At 38.3% G+C, this 13875-nt stretch overlaps 1 protein-coding gene across 2 annotated transcripts in view; it reads left to right on the top strand.

Moving 5' to 3' along the window:
• Positions 1-3229, top strand: part of NDFIP2 (Nedd4 family interacting protein 2) — a 45320-nt gene extending 42091 nt beyond the window's left edge. For both annotated transcript variants that reach the window (XM_058850996.1, XM_058850988.1), the window contains one exon: positions 1684-3229. The gene's annotated coding sequence lies outside the window, so the exon portion shown is untranslated. The remainder of the gene's footprint in view (positions 1-1683) is intronic.
• The last annotated feature ends 10646 nt before the right edge of the window (positions 3230-13875 follow it).

Raw genomic sequence — 13875 nt, 5'->3', positions numbered from 1 at the left:
AACAAAAATTAGGAGGAACATGTTGTTTTTCCTGAGAAATGGTATCTGCTGCTGTCACGATACTGTCCTTTGTGCTGGAAAACTGACTTTAGTAGTCAACCTGTTGTCAGCAAGTTAGGAAGCACTAATCTGCCTGCATATTAAATCTGATTGACATGGGTCTGAACATGCAAACAATAGTTGAGTATTGTCTCTCTTTACATGACTGGATTAAGACAGTCATGTACAAGTATGATTATTGTGTATGCAACAATGTGCTTTATGTATCCTTCAGGTAGCTGACTAATCATTCTGGCACATATCCACTCTTTTTTTTTTTTAATGCTATTTATCCGTTAAGTGGATTTATTGGACTTCACTATGTAACTTAAACCAGGGGTCTTTATTTGCATTCAACTTTTTTTCATTTAAATTGCATAACAATATAAATTTTAGCCTAGAAATAAGTATTGCAGCATTTTCATTTCTCTGCATTTCACTAAAAATGCTTAAAGACTATATTATGATATATCTGAGAAGCTATGTTTGCTTTAAAAAAAAGTCTTTTATAAATTTTCTCCAGGATTGATCACAGGATCAATTTTAATTAACCTGAAACACATTTTTGAAGCCTGAAAATGGAGACAGTATTTGACTGAAAAAAAACCTGTGGTTGTTTTTATATAAGATGGCAATAAATATTTAAAAACAGCTAATGCTGACTGTGCTATACAATATGCACTTGATTATGAAAAAAATCTGTTAACGTAATTGTGACATAATATTTCTTTTAAATGTCATTTTTTTTCCAAATTATGCAGTATGTTAATTAACTGAGGTGTATATTTCCTTTTAGCAACCAATCAAAATTGGCAACTACATGGCGGCATTGCCTTTTTGCAATAGTTAGATATGGCTTCTTTTCTTAGTGTTGTGGTAACCTCTTCAGAGTACTGGAATTTGTAGACATGTGACTGAAAATATCTGTTAGCTTTCAGTACATTAAAGCTTGAAAATACTTTTAATATTAATTAAAGTAAATTAAATACTTTTAATATTAATATTTAATACTTAATATTTTAAAAAGACTTGTTAGGACTAAATGGTATTTGAGAACAGTAGTTTGAAGAGAATAGTGAAAGTATTTGATAATCCAGTCTGAGATTCCTTGCTCTTCTGCAATTAACATTCTGCATTGGGACAAAACACTGTTTAACCCAGGACTTACTGAAGTTAATGAGCTGTTCTGTCAGAGTTCAGTGGCTTTGAATTTTTTCTTTTTGTGTAAGCACCACTGAGAGATATGCAGGCTGCAGGCTCATAATGTCTATGAGGTGTTTAGAAAGACGAACACGTAAATATTATGTTTTTGAAGCATCTTAATTACTGAAACAAGAAGTTCAAATTAATTGTTATCACATTTAAATGTCCTTGTTCTTGTGTAGACAGGTAAGCTCTCTAGTGTGTCTCCTCTACACTGATTGTTAATTTTAATAAATAAGAACACCCCTACAGCTGGAAATAGGTGTTCTTTTGAAATCATAAGAAAATAACAGTAAATCTTTGTGTTTTTTCTGCCATCCTGACACGGGGGATGGGGAGGCTGCTGTTTTGCTTGCAGTTCAGGTTTGCTGGTCACTTAGCAACGCTGCTTCTGGTGAGTCACGGCGATGAACTGAAGCGCAACTTTTTCTTTATCTCCAGACTGCATCGAACAGACATTCCTTTCCTATGCTGGTGTGAAACTTCCAGACGATCTGTAACCCTCCAAGTTAATAAGATAGAAGACTACTAAAACCAGAAGACAAATTAATGAAAATATGGCTTCAAAAATGAATGACAGGATGGTTTATGATCAAGTACCAGTTCTGGTCATTCTAGTAAATATTTATAGTTGCTGCCTTTTGTTTTAGCACATTTGGATATGTGCTCGTTAGAAAGATGGTGTTGAAGTAAAAACAAACTATCTGTAAGTATAGATTAGGTACAGACAGACTCAGTTAATCTGTGCTTGTTGTATCTGAAAGATTTGAGTGGTATCTTTTTTCACAACTTGTAGGTACCGCTGACTTGGTGATCTGAATTTCTGAGTACAATGAAATGCATTAAATGATTCAGATTAAGCAGTTCAGATAGTTTTCTTTTATATGATTTAGATTCATCTAATGACTGTATAGAACATTTTTAAGTTTACTAAACCCCAAAGCTCTTTGTCACAAACTTAGATTTGCCAATATTGAATTCAAACCAGTATACTGGTTTGTGCTAAAACTGATACACTTTGAGTCCCCTGTAAATAACTCTGCATAAATGACTGTTTTAATTGCTTCTTAGGAAATATGTCAAAATATATTTTGTAACAGCATATTCTCTAAATTTTGTTTAATCTTAGAGCTATATACATATTTTTTGTTAATTGGCTATTAAAAGTTTAGTTAGTAGTAGATGTAATTTTGGAGGTTTGCATTCTTGAGGTCACTATAAATACAACATCCACATTGAGTGCTTCTCAAATAAAAATCATACAACTACTTTGTAATGCTTGTTTAGAATAAATACTACTTTCATAAGAACAAACTAGTTTAAATGCAAGGTAATTTGGGAAGTAATCGATGAAGGAAAAAGATTTTTTTAAAGCTCTGAAAGTAGAAAATGTGTTTTACCTCGCCCTTAATTCATTTAAGGTATACCATTTTGTTCTTATAAATATCATCTCTTTAAGGGGTACTGTCTACAGTTCATGCACATGTAGTTTCTTTTAAAGTTTGTGAAATTTATGCTTCTTCTTTAAACAGGAGAAGACATCTCTCAGTCCTTTGTACAACTGGAATCTCAGTTGCAAAAATACATTGGCTGTTGTTTGCACCTTTGAGGAAAAAAAGTACAAATAGTTTCCTCCATTTTTATTTTTAATTAGAATTCTGCTTTTTTACTAACATTAAAACCAGTGAGGTTTATGTTGTGTTAAGCTAGTGCTGTATTGAGTTTTGTATCTATAATGAATGTTTGAAATATACATATGTAAACATTTTCATTTTCCTAATCTTTCAGAGATAACTGATAGTGACTAAAACTTTAGGGGCACCTCTACTTCTTAGCTTTTTATGGAGAGAAGAAAGTTAAGTACTATGTTCAATATCCTATTGGGATTTCCTTCTAAACTTCTATTTGTTTCTGTGTTCTTTTGCATTCATTGTCCAGATGAAAAAGAAGCGAATAATAAAGCATTGCTTTGTTTTGCTAATTAAGACTTAATGCTTTTTGGGGTTTTTTTTGTACTTCATGATGAAAAATGCACACTTCAGTATTTGTATCGACATGGAATTACAGACAAATTACCTCATAAAATAGGTACTAACCTACCCTCCCTTTTTCATCTCATGTTTTATAACAAACTGTGAGGACATTTCTTTTAAGGAGTTAATGCAACCGTGCAAAGCAGGCAATATTGCTTCCTTTTCTATGCTTACCAAATTCAAGTAGACTATTTTTCAACTATATCAATTTTCCCATATTAAGTAGCAACTTTTGGTGGAATTACTTCTGTTTGGTCCATGCATTTTATAGGAAGCTTCATACACGTGCTTTGTGTACTGCATTGGAAAAAATTCTCATTTGGTTGGAAAGAATAGGCAGGGTTAAAAATGCACACGTTATCCAGTCCTCTATAGTTGATGCATCAGTTTGGAAGCCTGAAATCTCATCAGCAAGAGGAAGGGAACTGGGACAGTATTTTCAAAGGCTCTGCAATCTATTCCAGATGTGTCAAATGCTGCATATTTTCCTTGCTATTTCCTGTGGGCTTGGTTTGGAGCAGCTGGCTCTGTGGTTTAGAGACACCTGGCCAGCTTTACTTTGTGTCTTGGGGGTGTAGGGGGAGAAGCTCCAGTATCACAGTGAAGTTGACTGTAAACAGATTTTGTATGGATGCAAATAAGGCTTTGAAGCTTGGGACTAAAACAGCTGAAGAGGGGAGGTGAGGAGGGAAAATTCTGGTTTATTTGAACAGATGGCATTGAAATTTTTCTAGTTTTGTCATGTACTTCTATTGATGTAGACACCATAGGAAGATCGACATTTTGAATGTGATTCAGGTAGCCTGTGGGACTCTATTAACACATTTCAGAAATGATCTGTCAATCACACTTTCAGTCCCCTTACAGGGCAGAGGTTGTCTCCAAGCTTCCACTTTGCTGTCTCACCTAAGCTATGGACACAGTCCTCATCCTGCAACACTTTTTAACCTGATCTTCCAGTATCTGCTTCCCTCCCTTTGATGATGACAACAGGTGAGGAAAAGTGGCTTTATTCATGTGTTATTGTAACATCAGAAAGCTTTTATTCTCTCTTCCACCTTTTGAGAATGTTTTCCCATAATACTCTGTATTAGTTCCTCCTGTGTGGTTGCTAACGTGGTTCACTTGAGCAGAAAACATTCATCTTATAAAATGAAATAGATAGCTTCCTGGACTTTTGAAGAGAAGATGAATAATCTCTGATATGGAAGTAAATATCCCTCAATAAGGCAAAAAATGTATTTCTAATCATTCTAGAACATGATTAATGTGTGCACAGCTACCCAGAAACAGCAGAGTCCAGGTTATTGTTTCTCCATTTGTATGTTCTTTTCTGCCATCCAGAGATCCTTATCTTTTTTTCTTTATAATTCTGAGTATACTTTTACCATCTATATGTTCTCTACTTAGCATTTGCTTTCCAGTTCCCCATCCCTTCAGCTTTCTCTGTGCACTGCCTAGGCTCCCTGCAAGGGTAGGCAGAAGGCTTTCTCTACTTCATGTTGGCTGCAGTTAATAAACAGAGCACCTAGAAATTCTGAAAGGTAATTTTTTATTTCTTAAAATGATGGTTTATATCCCCATAGTTCATTATTTCAATATTTTCCCATATTTTTTTATTATTTCTATAATCCATCCATATTTTATTATTATTTGTGATATGTGGTTGTCTTTCCCACTCAACCCTTTTTAAATGAAATAAAGTAAGCTTTCTTGGATTTTTACCTGTGGTATATTTTCTACTTGAAGTAGCTGGAATGCAATGAGGCTTAAAACAGCATTGGATCTCCAGCCCTCGTTCCTTTTTTAGGAACAGGAATAGTGTCTGTTCAAAAAAAGTCAAAAATGTTTTGCTTCTTTTATGCTAAGGGATGGACACAGTTATGCCTATGTTTTTAATTCTTTTCTTCTAGTCTTCAATCCTAATCTTTCTTGTGGTCAAAGAAACACTGTGTGGGGATCTACTTAGTATGAGAAATTCTTTATTGATTCTTCATTATACACAGCTGCTCATGCCCATCCTTCTTGATTTTCTAGGGTGGTATAGTCCTGTGACTTCCAAATGCCCAGTTGCACATGGAACATGGGTTCCTGCTGCTTTTGTTTTTAAGTTAAATAACTATGAAGCATGCTTCACTCAGATGCATTCATTAACTGAGTCTGATAATTTATTATAATTGCAGTGGTGTTGCTGCTTCTGTTGTACACAGCTTACTCCTGAAGTCTGAAGTCTTAGGTGTATCTTGTCCAGATGTTTGAGCACAGCTTGCTGGTTGTACTGCTGGAAGTGTTACTGGGATGAAGCCAGTGCTGATCATCATGTAATTGGTAGCATGAGCACCTGTGGTACCGTTTTTGATATCAAGCAGCCCTACAGGAGAGCTGGATGGGTACCTTATATGGGGGCTGTGGGGATAATGGCTTCATACTGAAAGAGAGAGCATGTTTCATTAAGATATTAGGAAGAAATTCTTTACTGTGAGGGTGGTGAGGTACTGGAACAGGTTGCCCAGAGAAGCTGTGGATGCCCCATCTCTGGGAGTGTTCAAGGCTGGGTTGGATGGGGCTTTGACCAACCTGATCTAGGAGAAGGTATCCCTGCACACATCAAGGGGGTTGGAATTAGATGATCTTTAAGGTCCCCTCCAACCCAAAACATTTTGATTCTAAAATTATTCTTTGATTCTTTGACTTCTAATTAATTAATTTGACACACAATCTTGTGCTGTTTTTGTAGAAAGTCTTTATAGGGATTTTTATTTTAGAGAAATAAAAGCTGGTTTTGATGGGTCAAATTTACCTCTACCTCTAGAAACAAGGAACTTCTGAAGACACCACTATTGGGTCACTCTTCTGTTTACTGAATGATGGAAATAATATCTGCAGATTAAATCAATACGCCATCTCTACCTGAAATGCAAATCAGATCCAAACTTAAAAACTGTTACTTTGAGAACAGTATGATGCTGTGGTTAAGCAAAAAAGGGAATTTCTGTTGTAAATAGTTATTGTCAGTCAGTTGTAGTGTTACTGTGCTTTGGATTCTCAGGAGCTGCTATTTTTCTCCTTGAAAGTCAGTTTTTGGAGTTTGTTTTTCTGTTTTGTTTGATGGTTTTATGGTGGTTTGGTTTTTTTTTGGTAGTAAACTTGCATCCATTAAGTGCAAGAAGCACTAATCCTGTGGTTATAATACTAAGTTTATGTATTCAGGAGTTAAATGTTCCTGAATTCTGACTGAAAGCTGACATCGCATGTTGGACTCAGCAGGTTACATATGAATGGGCTCAGGTCTCCAACTAATTCTTCATTCATAGTGATGGTGAGTGCTGCTACACATTATGCTCTGGATATGTCACAGACTCAACACTTTCAACACATTAATGAAGAAATCAGTATTTTCAACTTTATATTTTGTCACAAGTCTAATGGTGCTGGCGCCTTCCTTACCCTTTTGCTTAGTGTGGTACCTACACAAGTTTAGTGTTGAAAAAGGTGTGTTCCCTCCCTGAATGCTCTTGAAAATCTCAGAGGTGGATGCGATTCATTCATTAACACTTGTTCCTGATCTTGGCAGGACCTCTCTACAACTGCCTGGTGCAAAGAGTCAGTACATTTTGTGACAGGCTACTTAGGAATTAGCATTTTAGTCATAAAACTTGCACTTTATAAAAGGAAGCTGCTGCTTACTAGAAATGTTAGCTTTTCAGTACCAGCAACAGCTGTATGGGGAAGATAGATCAGAACAATAACACTTCTTACTAATCATATCTAATATAATACATTCTTTAGTGTGTGAAAAATTTTGAGTACCATGTTAAATTATTTATGTTGAACAGTTATTATACTTCTAACTTTGATTTTAACATTTAATGTGAATAGAAGATGAACACATCTAAATGGTGAATGTTACAGTTCTCAGAGGCTGAGTCACTTTGTTCTTAGAGGGTCATGAATCTTTGAGGTGTGAATCTGAAAGTTTCAAGAGCAATGAATTACCAAGAATTTAAGAATCAAGTTGATCAAGGAGGTATATCTAAGAAATACAGCAAAAGTCATTGTGTGTTGTTCTTTCCACTCCCCCAAATAAGTAAGTCTGTCAGTTTTTTTACTTTTTGCCATTGCTGGTTGTGAAAAAGTATCTTCAGTTATGCAATATCTTGCCTTGCACGTCATTGGCCTTAATAAGAACTCAGCAGAAGAAAATGGCCTTCCAATTATGCCCTTACAGTTGAATTGGTACTTGGGGTCTTCCCACACTGAGCACACATAAAATTCATGATATAAAAATTCAATGAAATTTTTGAATGAAAACTAATGATTTTGTAAGTTGAGAAGGTATCTCTTCTATGATACTAATTAACTTGAAATTTTGTGCACTTGCTGTTAGTTCTAAGGAATGTCTGGGATTGTTTTGTTGGGATTTTCTTTTTACCTCCATGATCAGACTCTTCATTGAGGTGTCATGGAGCCAGTACAATTCTTAAAGCTGGCTATAGATGTTAAATCTGACAAGTGTCTGTGATGCAAGACAGTGACATGATTCTTGCCTTCCTCAATTCTCTTAAAGGTGTATAATGCAAGAAGATCCTGCAGCTTTGTTAATTCTGTAATTAAATTTTATAATTTAATTACATATTTGATATTATAAATTATATTTATATTAAATATACATATTTAATTACATATTTTATAAGTATAAAAATTTATAACTTGGCAGTATGGCAAGATACATTATTCTTTATTTGCTTTTTGCTTTCAAAAAGTCAAATACCTAAAAGGTCCTGTACCTGGGTTAGGGCAACCCTTGGTGTCAGCCCTGCTGAGAAGAGCTTGGGGGTGCAGGTGTCTGAGAGGCTGGACATGTCCCAGCCATGGGCACTCCCAGCCCAGAGAGCCAAAGGTGTCCTGGGCTGCATCCAGAGCAGCGTGGGCAGCAGGGCCAGGGAGGGGATTCTGCCCCTCTGCTCTGCTCTGCTGAGACCCCACCTGGAACCCTGCATCCAGCTCTGGGGTGCCAGCACAGGAAGGACATGGATCTGTTGGAGTGAGTCCACAGGAGAGACACCAAAATGATCAGAGAGATGGAGCACCAATCCAATGAGGAAAGGCTGAGAGAATTTGGATTGTTCAGCCTGGAGAAAAGCAGGTTCTGGGAAGCCCTTATGGTAGCCTTCCAGTGCCTAAAGGGGGCCTACAGGAAAGATGGGATATAACTATTTTAACAATGTCAGTAGTGATAGGACAAGGGGTAATGGTTTTAAATTGAAAGATATTAGATTTAGACTAGTTCTAAGGAAGAAATTTTTTATTATGAGGATGGTGAACCACTGGCAAGGTTGCCTGGGGAGGTGGTAAATATGTCATATATGGAAACATTCAAGGCCAGGTTGGAGGATGTTCCTTATTGCAGAGTGGTTGGACTAAATGACCTTTAAAGTTTTCTTACAACTAACTTTGTAAATGCCATCACAGCATTTCTGATGTTTCTTGTTATTTCCCTGTGGCTTTTGTTAAGACTTACTCATGGTATTTGGGCTATATAAGTACTATATATAGAATTTGGTCTCTGCCTATGGTCCCTGGTTATAAAGTGACCTATTGTATTTTATGTATGTACAATACACATTTAAGTTATCAAGACAAAAGATGGTGTGTGGGTTTTTTAAAATAAAAAGTCTGGTGAAGTTGGCTTTTATTTTGCTTTAGAAGTTTCAGCAGAATGTTTATTACTTCTGCATCTCAGCCCTAAACTGTTAATTGTAGTGGTAATGGTGATTTTTGCATACTTAATTCCTTGGATTTTTTCTTGGTCTTTTTTGATTCCTGTGTTCATGCTTGTGCAAGTGTTTAGCTCAGTCCCTTTTCCCATCTTTTTCAGAGCTTCTAATTACAGGACATCTGTGTTACAAAAGTGATTAAACAGCTCACGTTACAAATCATGTGTGTGATTTAATCCAGATTTGGGGCTTGTGAAATGCGTAGAATTCAGTCCAGTATTATTTGTAGTCCTAATTAGTACAAAGTTGTTTTGCACTTCAAATGATAGATACGGTACTATTAACTCTCAGCTATCCAGAGGCTTTTCTCCAGGGTAAATCCAATGGACTGACTCCTGTCCTGGTCTTGTTTGGCACCCAAGTCTGGGCTTGGATCTGTTTAGTCACAGCAACAATGGTAAGAGCTTTGATTTAGATTTGAGTTTGGAAAAGTTACCACAGCCACCCTATGTCCCTGATCCTGAGCTAATAAGTCCTTTGCAACTGATCTAGCTGCATCCAGAGCTATCTTTAATTTCCTAGACTGTGACTAGTATCATCAGGACTACTGGGAATTATGGTGCAGAAATTTAGATGTGGAGCCAGCTTAGGTTTGACATGGCTGGTTGTAACGCAAGTAGAACAGATTTGGTGAGGCTGAAGCACTTGCCTTTGGGGCAGGTTGGGCATAAACATCACACTCTTCAGCACATTATGACTATCCATATTAATCAGTTATTTTTGAATGATAGGGAGAAGTGAGGATCAGACTGTTGTATATTACATTTAAGTTCCTTTATGAAGCCAGATTTAGGTGTATTGCTTGATTGTACAATGGATTGTCCTGAATTCCTGCTTCCAGGATTATTTCTACATTTAGGATAAATAATAGTAACCTTTCCCAAGACTCCCAACTCCTGAATCCTATGGCTAATTTACAGGGTTAGGCAGCTTCTTACCTGCTTTCTTTTGGACCAGTAGTTTCTACTCTCCGCACAATCAGTCATTCAGGTTAGAGGGGACCACAGGAGGTTATCTGGTGTGAGCTCCTGTTAAAATCAGGGCTGGTGCTGAAATCAGACTACATTTCTTAAAGACTTTGTCAGATGGATTTTAAAAACTCCAGAGCACAAAGATTTTCCACACACCGTGGGTGACTTGTCCTAGTGCTCAATTATCCTCATGTTGTCATCACTGACCAAGTATTAATGAGGGATGTACTCTGTGCCTCCTTCCACAGCACCCTGGAGCTCTGAGCCTTCTCTTGACAGGGGAACCCTGCCATGAGGAGAAATGTAACCCAGGTCTCTGGGCTACTGAGCAGCCCTGAAAACTGCTCTGCTGTCAAGTGACAAAGGGCAGAAGGCATTTGGAGGGAAAGAATGCCCAAACTCTAATGAATTGCTCACATTTCCAACACTGAAAAAAGGATTATGGGTCTCCTACTATTTTCTACCAGCTTGTTTAAGCATTGTAGCACTCAGGGCACTGGAAGCTGTGAATACTCTTAATTGTTCCTGAAATGATCTCCCTCATGAGGCCTCTTCCTCAATACACAGCATCTGGGTGTTCTCCTGTGATTGCTGTTTCCTGCTAACTAGGTTTAAGTGCCTGGATCACTTGCCACAGGACTCATGTAATCTAATTTCATTTACCTAAAAGTTTGCATTCGTTTGCCATTCATTAAGCTAGTTACTCTGATGCCAGATCAAGAAATGCAATTTCAAATTATGTTTTTTTCCACCCAAAGCCATATGTCCAAACTGGAGTCAATGGAACCAGCGTTTAAAATATTGGGACTGTAAAGTGTACCTTTCAAAAAACATGCCTTTCAAAAATTGTGCCTAAGAAAATGATAGCATTTGGTCTCACTGGAACTTGCTGGAGAGTTCCTCAATTATACGAAAATTGCTTTTCTTTCTGTGAAATTCAGTTGTGCAATTTTCCACAGTTTCCAGTGTTCCTGCCCTTCGGGAACATCTGTCCTGTGGCTGAGGATACCACAACTTCCAGAGTTGCCAGTCCCCTGGGTTCCTCCCGGATCTTGCCTTGTATTTGGCAATAGACTTCACTCTGTGGTGTTTCGAATGGAATGGCTTGGGCTTTGTGAAATCCTGTTTTCCTACAGACTTTGTTTCATAAGCAAATAAGGATCAGCTGTTTGCTCCCTTCTGATCCAAGAATTGTCAGGACATAATGAAGCAAGTATATAGATAGAAAATTTTTTTCACAAAACATACTATTGAGCTGTGGGACTCCTTCCCCCAGAATTTTAGTATTTGTAGTGATTAAAGTGGCTGAGTTCTCTACAATGACCAAAGAAACCAGTTGGCCAGGCTACTTTTTGTTATGGCTTGCGAGGACTGTATGTTTCCATGATAGAGCTGGCAAAGTGTTTTAAGAGTTCCACACAGCAAGCTGCTGATCAAAAGCATCATCTTTTTAGATGTTATTTTTGCTTCAGTAATTTTGAGAGTTTGAGGGGTTACCTACATGCTTCAAGACCTACAGCTCCATTTGATCCTTGAATCCTTCCTCTGTAACAGTGAGAGCTCTCCCAGTTCTGAGTTTTACTTGGACACTTGGCACAAAGAGGAACAATCCTGCTGCAGGAGAGCTGCTCAGCCTCTAGCCAGCACTTTCCAGATGGGGCTTAGGGACTTGCACTGACATGGATTAAACTGATTTTCAGAGGCAGCCTGGGACACTCAGTACAGTGTAGCTGCAGAAAGGGATCCTTGACTCCCAGGCCAGTGGTGCAGAACAGCTTGCATTTGTGCAGATACAGCAGACTGACTGTGTCCATGCTGCATATATATATATATATATAAATATATATATAAAAATAAATATAAAAAATATATATAATGCTCAATTGTCCTAGGACTTCTGAGATTATGTTTGGAGGACTGAGACAGTAGAAGAGGAGAGTCAAACCTGGTGCAGTCTTAGTCACTACTGCCTGTTGGGAGCCTTCTCTAGAATAATTTCATGCCTGAACTGCATCCAAGTCCAGTCAATGAGGAGAGAACTTACTTGGGCAGTCCAAAATAGGACCAGACAATGACCTAACAACTCCTCTGTGTAGAAGACTGGGGCTCTGGTGCTTCCTTTAGATGCATGACTCCTTCACTGAGCAATGTGCGCATAACCTTAAAACTTATTTTCGTGACACCACAAATTTACTTTGCTGCAAGCTTAATCAGGTAAAGCCTGAGAAAAACATATTGTTCAAGAAGTAGTGGAGACTCCTGTCAGCTCTGGAAAAATGAGTCAGTTGCTCCAAAATAAGCAAGATTCTCTTGTGATTTGGAAGATTAATCCTGAATGTTGTAATCTGTTACATGAAATGAGAAGTGATCCAAAATGGGGAATGGGAGGGTCTAACACTACTTATAAGCTCAAACTTACCCTCAACACCACCATACAAGTTAAAATGTTGTGACTGGGTGACTTCCAGGCAGGTAGCAGAAGGAGCATGTTAATATTTAATTTTCATTCTGTGTGACATAGTCCACAGAATGGAAGTACCTGCTCCACGTCCCATCTTCTGGCAGGGTAGTTTCCACAAAAGAAGGATGTTTTAGAGAGCTCTGAAAATATCTTTGGGTCCAAACAACCATGAAAGGAAGGTGTGCTACTGAATACACTCACCCTGCCCAGGAAGGGAGACCACCCTTTGGGTAGTTTCACAAGCTGTAGGGCCTCAAATCCCACCGATGTTAGCACATAATCTTTACTTTGCATTTGTAAGTGGGCCCCTTGCTCTTGAAGAGTGGGGGAGTTTAGAAGAGACTCTTTGCTTTGTGGAACTGAAGTTTTCTCTGATTTTTTTAAAGCCTCAATCAATGTTTTTGGTTAAGGAACAAACACAGGAAATGTGAATTGTTCAATATTTTAGTCATATTTTTTCTCCTTTTCTGTAATGGGATATGGAAAGGATAGCAGAGCTGTTGGCACAAGCATAAAGGATAATTGGTTGCTCTCTGAGGGGCTGGATGGGTATCTGGGAGGTTATGCTTTACCTGAGCTTTGTCTTCATCCCTGGTGGTTGTGCCCACCCAGAAGGCTCAATAAAAACCTGTTTTGTTGGTTTTTCTTCCTTTCGCTATTGTTCTAGTGAGAGGAGGCTTCCTGAATTCAGCTATATAAAGTTTTAATGAGTGACCTATTTGTGAGGCTCCTTTCCACATTGGCAAACAGTGTGGATGGGAGGCAGCTTCTCGTGCTCTCTGCCCCGCAGCCATCCCCTCCTCCCCATCCCCTCTCCATGGGGCCCAACTGAGGCAGCGAGAGCTTGACCCAAACCCAGCTGAGAAATTCAGCAGCTGAACACGGCGTTTCTGCACCTTGCTGTATCGACACCAAAACAAACAGGGGCCTTGTGGTGAAACTGGTGGTGTGTGCTGTCTGCTCCCTCCGATGAGAAACTTCTCAGGTCCAATGCAAACATCTCTTGCTGAATGCTGGGGCCCACACTGTTGTTGACATAGCGATAAAATCGTGTTTGCATCGTACAGCGTCCTTTCTTTCACTGCTTGCGAAAGGTGAGGTGCATCCGAGCACTGAAAAAGCTGTGAGTTGGGGTCTGGTGTGTCATGCTTTGCAAGGAGAGATCCCAGCATCTGTCTGGATGGGGCATAACATGTGCTGCTTCCTCCTCCTTTACCTGCTGCTCTCAGGTTTGGGGCTTTTTCTCCAAACATAAGCTCTGGATTAATTTCTCCAAACAAAGAAAAGACAGTTCCTGGAAATGCTGCCTTTTGTGTGCTGATATTATTTAGTCATAATGCATTCCTGAAAATAGGGTTAACATCTAGAACTGGGGGAGAGGCCTGAAAGTT

This window comes from Poecile atricapillus, chromosome 1, assembly GCF_030490865.1.
Source record: "Poecile atricapillus isolate bPoeAtr1 chromosome 1, bPoeAtr1.hap1, whole genome shotgun sequence".
Lineage (NCBI taxonomy): Eukaryota > Metazoa > Chordata > Aves > Passeriformes > Paridae > Poecile > Poecile atricapillus.
The sequence above is the reverse complement of the archived record's forward strand: the minus strand, read 5'-3'. Positions and strand labels throughout refer to the sequence as shown.